Source organism: Anguilla anguilla, chromosome 11 (genome assembly GCF_013347855.1).
Source record: "Anguilla anguilla isolate fAngAng1 chromosome 11, fAngAng1.pri, whole genome shotgun sequence".
In the NCBI taxonomy this organism is placed as follows: domain Eukaryota; kingdom Metazoa; phylum Chordata; class Actinopteri; order Anguilliformes; family Anguillidae; genus Anguilla; species Anguilla anguilla.
The window spans coordinates 40,790,605-40,802,795 of record NC_049211.1 but is presented as its reverse complement, the minus strand read 5'-3'; the positions used below and the strand labels follow the sequence as shown (position 1 = coordinate 40,802,795).

Here is a 12,191-nt window from a genome sequence, read left to right as displayed (position 1 = left end):
CATAATTCAGTAGAGTAGGCTATTTGCATGAAAGATCAGGTATACCTAATAATGTGGCCACTGACTGTGTATATATGCATGTATGTGTGTGTATGTATGTATGTATGTGTGTATGTATATATGTACAGTATGTATGTATGCATGTATAAATACATGCACAATTCTGTGAGGTCACAAAGCACCCCAGGAAACTCTCAAACCACATCTAAGCAAATTCATCATTTTGAAAACAAACCAATCCAATCGGAGCTCGCTGAGCACCTAGGATTTACCAATCAATGACAGATCCAGTCCGATTCCTCGGGTTAAGGTCTGAGTAATGCAGACGGGGTTAGGAAATGCTTACATTCAGGAACGTGCCGTTACGACAGCTGCAGTAAGCACTGCCTCCCTGGTAAAAAAAAATAAATAGAACAAAAATTTAATGATTGTGTGGCTGCTCATTAATCTCTACTTTCATCAGATATTTCTGCGTAGTGATACTGTAGTTCTGTGCACTAAAATGAGAGAAGCCAGGTAACACACTGAAGACAGAGACTCCCTGTTCCTGCATCGCCTACCCACTGGTCCCTGGAGACAGGTTCATATAACTGCCTGCTTTAGAAAACGGCACAATAAACTGACATCGCCCTGAACAAATGGACTGGATCTATGATCCACTGGTGCTGGCTAAACATGCACTTCCCCTATAATTTCTTTTCAGGCTTAGTGGTAGGGTTGCCAGATTTAGAATTTTTGAAACCTGGCGGAGTATATTAAATCAAATTAAATTCCATGATAATAGCCTACATTTAAAGTGCCAGGGAGTTGTTGACAGCCATTTATTTCTTACGCACTACTAATGGATTAAAAAAAAACAGGAACACCTGGCATTACTGTGCAGCTTTAACAAGGTTTATGCACCTTCTGCATTAATGTTAAACATTGTCTTTGTGAAACATTAGCACATCCACAAGCTATCTATGTGAGACAGTATCTGTGTAATGCTAGCTCATAAGTTAATTATGTAAAGTTGATGCAATAATTTTACGGCTAATAAAGGTAACGTTATGTTCAACCATATCGGTGCAACATTCATGAACATATGGTAATGTTAGGTTTTCAGTACTGACAGTGCAAACATTACATTACAGGCATTTGGCAGACAAGACACAAATACACTGACAGCTCACGCTCTTGCTCTGCAGTAAAAAAAGGGACTCTTCATTCTCTCAAGTTTCCCAGGCAACGACAGAGATGGACTCATGTTTCAGAACAGCGCCACGCACAGGGTCCCAAGCACAAATGATTATTCATTTCTAAATGAATGGGTATGTGGTGTTATTTGGGGCACTGATTTTCCTTAAAGGGACAGTTCGCTTTTTAGTTTTTTTTTTTTTTTAATGTAAAAAAAATTTCAGTGAAAGAGCATTTTTGACAGTGTTTGTGTGCCGTAAAGGATATTTTTGACTCTTGCAGAAGTTTCTGACAACCTGCCGACTGCAGAGTGGTACAGTAGAGGGCCATCGGTGGGTTTGTGGTTTAAAGCAAGAAAATCCACTTCATGTAGCCTAACTCCAAAGCAGTAAGTAGGTCGAATCACCACTTTTTTTTGTGGTTTCTGCTGTAAACCAGAAACCCATTCATTCCCCCAATACCAGCCATTGAAAAGCCAGCAGGTCATAAGAAATAAAGACCAATGGAAACTCTGCAGTCATCGTTAGAAAAAAAAAAAAAAAAAAAAAACCTAAATACATTTAATTGTGAATGTTTTCATTAATCTTACATTACCATTCTAACTCTCTGACTAATTTCTTATTTATTATATTATTTTTGTGTTTTGTAAATAGCTTGTGTTTTTTTGTGTTTTGTCAGTAATCTCGACACTCTCAAAAAAGAGGGCACTGATCCTTCAGTGTGTCTTTCAGTACTAAATAAAGGTTGATTATCTAGGAACTCTGGCCTAACTACCACCTGGAAACAAGTCAGCTGCTGACTGCTGACCAGGAAGTGAGAGACTACACAGCCTCTGAGCAGCAGCATGCAAACATGATGCCTTGCTGCTACTGCTACTGATATTATTCCCACTGCTACTGCTACTACCCATACTACTGCTGCTGCTACTGATATTACTGCTTCTACTGCTACTGTTCCTGCTAGTGATATTACTGCTAATGCTGCTGCAGCTACTGATATTATTCCTACTGCTACTGTTACTACCCATACTACTGCTGCTGCTACTGATATTACTGCTACTGTTCCTCCTAGTGATATTACTGCTACTGCTGCTGAAACTACTGCTGCTGTTACTGATATTATTCCTACTGCTACTGTTCCTGCTAGTGATATTACTGCTACTGCTACTGAAACTACTGCTGCTGTTACTGATATTATTCCTACTGCTACTGCTACTACCTACACTACTGCTGCTGCTACTGATATTACTGCTACTGTTCCTCCTAGTGATATTACTGCTTCTGCTGCTGCTTCTTCTACTGCTGCTGATGCTTCTACTACCGATATTACTGCTGTTGCTACTGATATTACTGCTACTGTTCCTGCTACTGATATTACTGCTACTGCTGCTGCTACTACTACCGATATTACTATGGCTGCTAATAATGTTACTGCTACTGTTCCTGATAGTGATATTACTGCTACTGCTACTGATATTACTGCTACTACTGCAACTGATATTACTGCTGCTGCTGCTACAGCACACTCCCAGCCTCATGATCCTGCAGAAACCATGAATCGGGCATCTCAGACTTTAATAGGTTAATTCCCTTCAGAGTGAGGACAGCCAGAGGCTGGTGGGACTGCTGTCAACAGCTCTACTGAAGCCTCCTGGTGTTCATAAGGTCCTCAGGACCAGCCTTGTAATTTCACCAGGGTTATGAGCCTGATGTGAGTGCTATTAGTGTCACATTAAATTTGTATCTCCTGATTAGCACCTTCTAAAGCACTAACGGGCGCATGTATGCATGCTACACTTCAGGAAGAAATGGGATACAGCACCGAGGGAATCACAGCATATTAATATTCAAAACGTAATGGAAATGGGTGTTCTGCTTGCACAGTTTACTGGCTGGCACTGAAATTATAATAATTTCTAACTCTTACGAGGCAATCCGTCTGAACACCAGATGAGACGGAACAGGCGATCATGCGAACGTGTACGACAAAGTTCTTGCGAACCTAGTGTTGTAGTCTGACAGACTGCATTGTCCAGTCAGGCACACTGTCGTTTACACAGCAAACGACGTGGGGTGAACATACGCAGTTGCGTTTCATGGGCATAGCTTAGAGATGGCGAAAGATCATGAACTATAAAGCACGCACAATGTAGTTGGCAAAAGCGAGCGCGGTCAAGCGAGAACAAATCCACGGAAGCAGGACTTCGTTAAGTGGTTTGAGCGAAGAGGAGCAGTTTAATGGACCCAAATACACAGACCGTCTTTTTCCTCTTAGTCGCCTTGATTTGATTTTGCCTTTAACGCCCTTCTGCGTAAGTTCCGTTTATTACTGCTGAATGCCGGTAAAAGAATAAAAAAACGCAGTTCTGAGCAGAACGGAGGGATTCAGTGAACGGAGGAGTATTTTGAGCGAGGCAATTAGGCCACAAATCAAACAGGCGTGCAGCCCTCATAATAACAGGCCGTTCATACCAAACTGCGCAGAGGAGATGCCACCCTGTGAAAATTAATTGAACTAGCCATTTTTCCCTTCGGATTTATTATTCATGAAGGCTGCCGTGGAAAGAAAAAAAATAATAAAAAAATCAAGGCGGCATCAATGTTTCAGCATCCTTTTATTCTCATAAGACAACCCCCTTCATTTCCCCCGCCGTTTTTTTCTTACACTGTTAGTGACGATGGGGTTTTAAAGTTTCAGTGAGATGCAATTAATTTGCTTCCAGCGCATGGCGCCGTGATTACGGCCAGAATGTTCTGAAGATAAAAAGCGCTTGCCTTTAATAATGAAGCGCAGGACAACCGAACCCTGCTCCAACTGAATGTCTTTCTGCTACACGTGCACACGTTTTCCAGCTTCGTGAATGAGTGATGCGTGCAGTGCCCCATCCGCAGTCCTCTCGGATGACCCTACAGCCAGAAAATCCGATGTTTGCATGGTGACAGGGTGTGGCGGTACTCACAGATGCGCTCGCGGTGATGTAAACGCTAAATGTATGCCAGCGGTATGACAGCGTGAAACGCTGCTACCAGCTGGTGCAAGATCGTCCTACCTATTATTAACCAGTGGGCCAATGAAACTGAAATCTTACTTTTGATTATAGCAGTATTACAGCCAGTGTTCTGTGCCGGTTAAACACCCCATTAGCAATGCAAATGGAAATTCATTGAGGCAGAAAAAATGTCGATGGGGGCCAGTATGCTACGACAACCAGGAAAATACTAAAATTGTGATTTAATATTACAGTCCAATCTAAGGCAGTTCTTTCCAGAGGATGGTTCTTCAGAATGGTAAAGTTTGGATAATCTGATACAATAATACATTAAAGTGAGCTGCTGTAGCCTACCTCATACTGTGGGAGAGGTTTATACAGATGGAGTTTCTGACAGCCTTTCCTAGCTGCTTAATAAGGTGCACCGATGAAATAAATGTTTTTGGAAACAAAATACTAGAGGCAACAGATGCTCCAGAAAATGGCCGATGATAAGCTCTGTGCAGGTGAGGCTTTCCGCAAATTAGCATCTCCATTTCAGTAAGCACTCAGAACAAACATTTCACATTTAGAAATGCTTCGAAAAAAATGCTCATTACCATCTGTCAATTTTCACGAAACCAGGAATCAACACTCTTTAGTTGCATAATAGAATGAATAGCCTACTAATGGAAACGGAAATTCAGAACTAATCCTTGAAACTTTCAAATCTTGGGGGTTTTTTTTGTTTGTTTTTGGGTTCACAGAGACGAGCCTTCAAAGCACATACATTTCACTAATATTTTATCCAAATCTTTGGAATTCCCGATTTTGAATGCATTTGTACAGTTTAGGAGTGCCGACAGGCAAGTGCCCCTCTCCAGGAAAGTGGCGTAGGGGGAACTGCGCCAGAGGGTAAGCAGGGACGTGAAGTGGCGAGCCATGGTATTCTGGCATAGCCTACGCCGGGCTTGGTGAAAACATCCATCCGTCCATCCGCCCATCCCCTACCTATGCCCGCTAATTCCTGCTCAGAGGTGCTGGAGCCTATCCCAGCATGCATTGGGCGAGAGGCAAGAATACACCCTGGACAGTTTTCCAGTCCATCGCAGGGCACACGTACCATTCACTCACACACTCATACATTGGGGTATGAACCAACCTACATGTCTTCGGACTGTGGGAGGAAACCGGAGTACCCGGAAGAAACCCACGCGGACATGGGGAGAACACGCAAACTCCACGCAGAGAGGATCCGGTCGAAATTCAAACTAAGGACCTTCTTGCTATTAGGCAATAACGCTACCCACTGCAACACCATCTCTGTCTCTGGCGGACAAGCATGACTACACAACTAATTTTGTTAAATAGCACTAGCACGCCTTTTTTCCACTTTGATGGAGATGTGTCTGCGGATTTACTGACTTTTCTCTGATGTTTTAACGGAGGTGCTCATGAGTCCAGTGGCGGTGCAGAACATCCGTTATCAATGCCTGGGGGAACCCAGAGTTGCTTATTTTCACTCTGCAGTCCATCAGTTCAAGTCAGAAGAGACTTCATGTCCAGACAGACTGTGGCTATCCGACTGAACAGAGGGGTTTACTGGTGCATGATGGGACATAAAATGGTTTCCCTCCCTCCCTGGGTGATCCTGTAGCCAATCATGTGACTTCCTGCAAGCCTTAGCCATCGGTGGCATGGCCCATGGGGTCAGTACCCCAAGCTAGAACAAGTGCCTTAACAGGACAACACACCTATCACAGCACATCGAAAGCTCTGATGGAACTGCTGTCTCACTCATGGGCAGTGTGCATGTCCTGCATCCACTCCAATGGATGCTTGCAGGTGATACAGTTTTCCCTTTAGTCACACAGCCCGCACAACATGCAAACTAAAACTGGGACTGCATTTAAAAGCACTGTTAATAGTCATTAAAATAATCTTATTTCTGGATTTTTTTTCTGGCCTGTGGTAAAACAATGAAACTCATACCCTCTCACCCCAAATTACAGTAAAGAGTAATGCGATTTCTGATATCCCGCAAACAAACCAGGAAAAAATGAATTTATTAAAATAAATAATTGGTAAATAATTTGATTTTTTGGAAAGAAAAAGCAGGCTCCTAATCTTCTGCAAGGCACTCCACATGAAAGCACCATAGTAATAAGAACCTACCGAGTTTTAAAACTGAAAACAGCTCATTATGGTAATCTCAATCCCAGGAAGGGAAAAGCTAATTACACACAGAAAAAGGCTGGAGAGGATAAAGTTGCTTTTTCTTGGCAGGACAAAGAAGTCTCTGTCTTGTTAACAATGCTGTGAACCCGTGTGTTACACTTGAAAAGTGAATTAAAATGTTGTGAATAAAGGCTGAATCTATTCAGTAATGCAACACATGGTCATTTATATGAAATCTACATGCACATGTAGTATGCACTATATCTGCAACATACCCAAACTACAGTATGAAGCATCAACAGCTTCTTTCTTCAGAGCATGCTGAGGGGGTCAGAACTATTTCAACAGAAGGTTCTCAAAAAGGGGTAGCCTTCTGTGAAACACGCACGATAAGTGTCATGGGATCTTTAATGACCACAGTGAGTCGGGACCTCGGTTTAACGTCTCATCCGATAGACGGCATCTCCTACAGCACAATGTCCCCGTCACTGCACTGGGGCATTGGGCTTTATTTGACCAGAGGGAAGATTGCTCCCTGCTGGCCCACCTACACCACTTCCAGCAGCAACTCTGTATTCCCTGGTGGTCTCCCATCCAAGTACTAACCAAGGCCACACTTGCTTAGCTTCAGCCAGTCGGCAGGAGCAGAGTGTGTGGTGGTATGGCTGCTGGCTTGATAATAAAACATGAGATAAGCATGAATAAAATACAACATAGAATAAAACAACAGAAAGCAAGTCCAAGCAGTCTGCAGTGAGGAGTGATTCAACGAAGAGACTATAGCACAGACTAACAATGTGCAATAATCAGAAGAAATATGCAATAATAATAATCAGAAGAAATAATCAGGGTAGACTAAAATAAAAATGAAACCAAATTCCAAAAACCAAATGAAGCCTTTCTAGAAAGGCATGTTTTAAGTTTATGTTTAAAAGCATTTACAATCTCCTCTACCTACAATTCTTCTGGAAGGCTGGTCCAATGGCTAGGTCCATAATTGCTGAATAGCGTGTCACAATGAGGTTTTGTCATAGTTTTAACTTAAGAACCACTAAAAGGCCCCTCCCTGAAGAACAGAGGAACCTAGTAGATGCATATTTTAAAAGCAGATCAGAGATAGCTGGGTGCAAGGCCATACGAACATATGTATAAACCATTAAAATAATGTTAAAATCAGTTCTAAAACTGACTGGCAACCAGTGCAGGGACTACAACTGATGAAATGCATCTTGCCCTTCTCATCTTGTTTAAATCAACATGTACAGCAACACGGCAACCACAAATAATAGAGTTTTGTGTTTTACAAGGTTAGCCCTCTTTGGAAACACAATATTGTTAAGTCACCAAGGGACTTGCATCAATGTGGACCCAGCCCGTAAAACCACTACATCTGGTGGGTAACTTAAACAACTACAACTCAATGAAGGAGGAACACTGAGTGTTTTTGCTGCCAGACCAACTTAATGTAGCTCGTTATATTAGCTATATAATGTAGCTCATTTTTGGTTAGGCAGGGTAACGTTTCTTTTTTTTCTGACAGGATAAGGGCTCTAAATGGATTAGTGTTGCCAGGTTAGGCTTTTCCCCTCAAATGTTCTTCTTGATCGCACCCTGAGCAGGGCTTTATCCTAAATCCAGCTTGCATTTTGAGAATCAAAAGGGAAGCCTGCGTTTATTTAAGTTACCATGTTGTGGGGCACCTAAAAATATTCAGAAAAAAAAAAAAAAAACACTAGATATTTTAAGAAAATTTTGCGAAATGTCACGCACATGATAATAATAAAAGCAGAATTTGGTATGAAATCCTTAAAGATACAGCCCTCTTTTCTCACCCAGATCTAACAGATTGTGAAACTGAAATGCTTAATTTATATCCATTCCCATACTCATGTATTAAAATCTCAGCTATATAAGGTGTGGACCATCAATCTCTGTCTGCGGTTTCTAGCACCCCCCTCTGCCCCCCCCTCCCCCCCCACCCCCCTTTATTCCTAAAATTTATTGGGGGGGGGGGTGTTGGGGCACCCGTCATCCTCTCAGAGTTATGACCGGGGGCAGTCACTAGTGCCCAATTTCAAATGCACAAAATACAGTATTAATTTTCTGTCAACAAGACACCTTTAAAGCCCTTTTGTTTTTCCGGAAGTTTCTTTACTTTGCCACCCTGCACAAGGGTGTCTGCTCGCAAATGTGCGGGAAAATTTTTAAACTTTCCAAAGGAAAGCGAAGCGTGACAGAGGGTTTTAAAGAACCGCGGCACTGCGAGGTCATTATAAGAGACCTGCTGTAGGGGCATCGAATCTCTGACGCTGCTACGGTCCGAACGAGACAGCCACAGGGCTAGCTGTGAAAGTGACAGCAGCACACCTAGACTTGACCTGCAGGCAAAGTCAATGCCACCGTGACCTTCCCAAAGTTCCTCCGAGCTTCGAAGTTCCTCCCATGTCTGTCGGGGTAAAACTTTCTGCACTGGCCTTCGATTTCCTATTTACTTCACACTTCATTAGTGGCACGTCACGTCGCTAATCAGAAACACCACACGACCTTATGTATTGAGCGCACGTACGGTCTAGATTACAGCCAGAATCGGAGAGTAAAAATCTCCTATTGAGGACAACGCTGGATGGTGTAATAATAGCTAATGCACAGGGAAAAAAAATGTCAGTACTCAGAGGAGACTAAATTTAGGTGCTTTGTTTGAGGAAGTGCAAATAGCTTCAGGTTATGTAGTCTATATGACAGTCTGAGGACCAAACACAGTATTTTGCTTGAAACAGACCAATGTGTATATAGGCCTAGTACGTGACTGGTCTTGTAAAAAAAATACTACATTTCTACAAGGTCAGGTTTAATGCACTTGCCTAATGACATATTCGTTTGTGAACAGACCACATGTGCAATATTCCTGTTATCTGCTAAATGCAGCCCATTACGTTAGTCGGCTGGAGAAACAAAGGGCTTTGGGGACTTTAATAAATGCAGTGACACATTTTGACGCGATTACGCCACAGTAGAATAAAATCATAGTTCACACCCAGCTGAGCATGTTCACATGGATGAAGAGTCCACAAACAGGATGACACACAAAGATCAGGAGGCGATGGAGGAGGAATACATTCCTGAGGGATTCATTAATGTTCAACATGGTCAGGTGAAACAAGCTTATTAAAAACCTGTGGACTGGAGACCGGGCCGTGCAGAGACTTTTTGAGGGTCAGATGCCCAAACTGAAAAAATGGCACACCAACATCCAGATATTGTGGCAAATACATTTTATCAAAATGAATTAGTGAAAATGAATGGCAGCAACAATGATAATGACAAATGCCGTTTAAGTAATCAAATCAATACGCGCGTTTTGTGACGCACGTAGTCTGCGGAGGCTTCGTTCCAAAGGTTAAGGTCTCGTGCCATCATCAGCTCAATTTCATCAGGAGAGGACGAGCCGTTGAGACGCTCAGCTGCGGCAGTAGAGCCTCACAGCCAATTACGCACAGATTTACTCATGCCCAGAGAAGATCCTCTTTCACTCTTGGATGGATTTGATTAATTAAACATCTCTCCAGATACATTACAGTGATTCAATTAAAGTGCATTGTAAAGTGACGTCAGGTTCCAGACTGGTTAACTCTGACACCTGATATTGCCGATGCAATGCAGTCACAACGTGTAAAACACATTACACGACATTCTCCAAGCTAAGTCCGAAGATGTGGCTGGCTGTCAAAAGGTGGGTATAGTGTAGCAAGGGGCCTGTGTGTGTGTGCGTGAGTATGAAAAGAAGCCGAAATGCGAGGCAGCATCATTAACCCAAACAGAGAAACCGGTGGACTCACCCCAGCCACAGGAAGCTGGCCGCTCCACGCCAGTCCTGTCCACACGTCACTCAAGAGGCGCTGGTTTAGCTCCCAAGACGACACAAAATGGATGCGGTCATATAGGCACAAGCAGAGTTTTTTTAAAAAAAAGAAGAAATAACGGGGGGAAGGCGGAGGGACCGCAAAAACAGTCGTTTATAGTTTCTGTTGTTCAACGTGAGTGGAGCCTATTGATAGGCTACAACTGGCCTCTCTCAGTTTGCAGTTTTCTCATAAATAATGTCATCTCCAGACAGAAACTGACCAGAAACAGGGCTTTGTTGTGGCGGAAGCACTAAGTGGATAACAATGATTCCCATACCGTAAAAAAATAAAAGCACATTCTAAACTAAACGCAGGCTAAAGCAAAATCTCAGTTCCACAGAGAACTATGGCCAATTTAGCCCTAACGAAATCATCGTTTGTATAAATGCATCATTACACGTCATCCAAGTTGCAGGTTCGTTCTCAATCCAACTCGTCCCACAACTCCTCCATTTCCTCGTTGTGAGGTCAAACCTTTTTCTGACCGCAAAAAAAACTGCATTTCCCTGACACTCGTTAGTTTCAGTAGGATAACTGAAGACAACACTTTTGCGACAGATATATCATAAGAAATGTTTTCTGACGACGTCTCAAAGGCACGGTTCAGTTAACAACAGTGCCCGCAGAAAGGAATGCTGTAATTTCCAAGTTTACATCATTAGGCTACGCGATAGGTGCATCAGGTCGACAATGGCACGAATGGTGTTATTATCCTACCAGAAATGGATTGCTCACCGCCATTATGCATGTTACAAAAACTTACTTTAGAAAAATTTGCATGGAGCCTCAATTAATTTTTAGATATTTTTAACTTCAGTCTTTATGATGAATTGTATTTTTTTTAAATAGTGTGATTTATTTTCACCTGAATAGAAAGATAGATATGATTCCACTTTTTAAATAGGGCTGTAAAAAGTGTAATTGATCACCCACAGCCTCATCCTTAGGCAATGCCCAGCAATCCACCGAGAGTCTAGTGGTAGCGCGCAGTCTTTCAGGGTTGCGTGGTTGACAACAGCACCACCTAGAGGCCTGCCAAGTATCTACTGGTCACTGGATCCAACTTGCGATACTGCAGTCCACTAGTCACTTGATTAGATTTAAGTTTCGTGAAATTTTGTAAGGCTGTCAAGCTTTCAGTGCGGGAAATGGTTACAGGGCTCACATGTCTTCAGCTGCAGGGCTCATGCCAGACTAGGGTCAATTGCCTTATCTGAAATACTTTAAGCCTTTAGACACCAGTAAAATGCCTGCAGATTATCCATTTTAAATAAAGCATCCATTTATTTTCACTAATATTCAAGTCTATATTCAATTCACAGTTCAGGTGCAGACAACTGATGATCCAAAGAAGGAGAAGAAGAGATGAAAGGGTAATTCTTTATTTGCTGCTTTCTTTATCAGCATTCATAGTTTAAGTAGCATTGTGAAAAAGGTTGCCCAACATTTTATAAGCAAACTTTATCATCAAACTTCTTTTATTACCTGTCTACAGATCATTCCAGACAACTGTCCCTTGTATTTAATTTTATGTACTGTTGCAGTAAAATAATTGTTCCATGGCTAGGAATATTTTACTTGTGGCTGATTTACAGTGCTAAACAGCAGCCAGTCACATTTGACTCTGATCTTTATGGAGCTTTGTGCTTCACATGCATAATTCTTAGTAAAGCTTGGGGGTAAAATGACCTTCAGCCTTAAAATGAAAGGGTAAAATCAACAGTGACAATATCACCTGTAAAATCCTAATTAGACTCACAATATTTATTACCAGTTGTTGTTGTTGTTGTTTTAATCTAATTATCTGGTGTGTTGTGCTACAAATAACTACCTGTGGCAACAAGGTATTATTTCTCATGAAACATAGTCTTTAAGAGGGGAGGAAATTTCTCTATCCTGAAGATATTGAGCAGTATCACAAATATTATACTGCCCTCTACAGTAGAAATTCTATGTACGGTTGTCAT

General features: G+C 42.0%; 1 long non-coding RNA gene across 1 annotated transcript in view; it reads right to left on the bottom strand.

Annotated features, from left to right (window-relative positions):
* The window catches only part of LOC118207227, a 117,357-nt gene extending 106,546 nt beyond the window's left edge, over positions 1-10,811 (bottom strand). The window contains exon 1 of the long non-coding RNA XR_004761337.1: positions 10,159-10,811. This is a non-coding gene — a long non-coding RNA (uncharacterized LOC118207227). The remainder of the gene's footprint in view (positions 1-10,158) is intronic.
* Between the last annotated feature and the right edge of the window lie 1,380 nt (positions 10,812-12,191).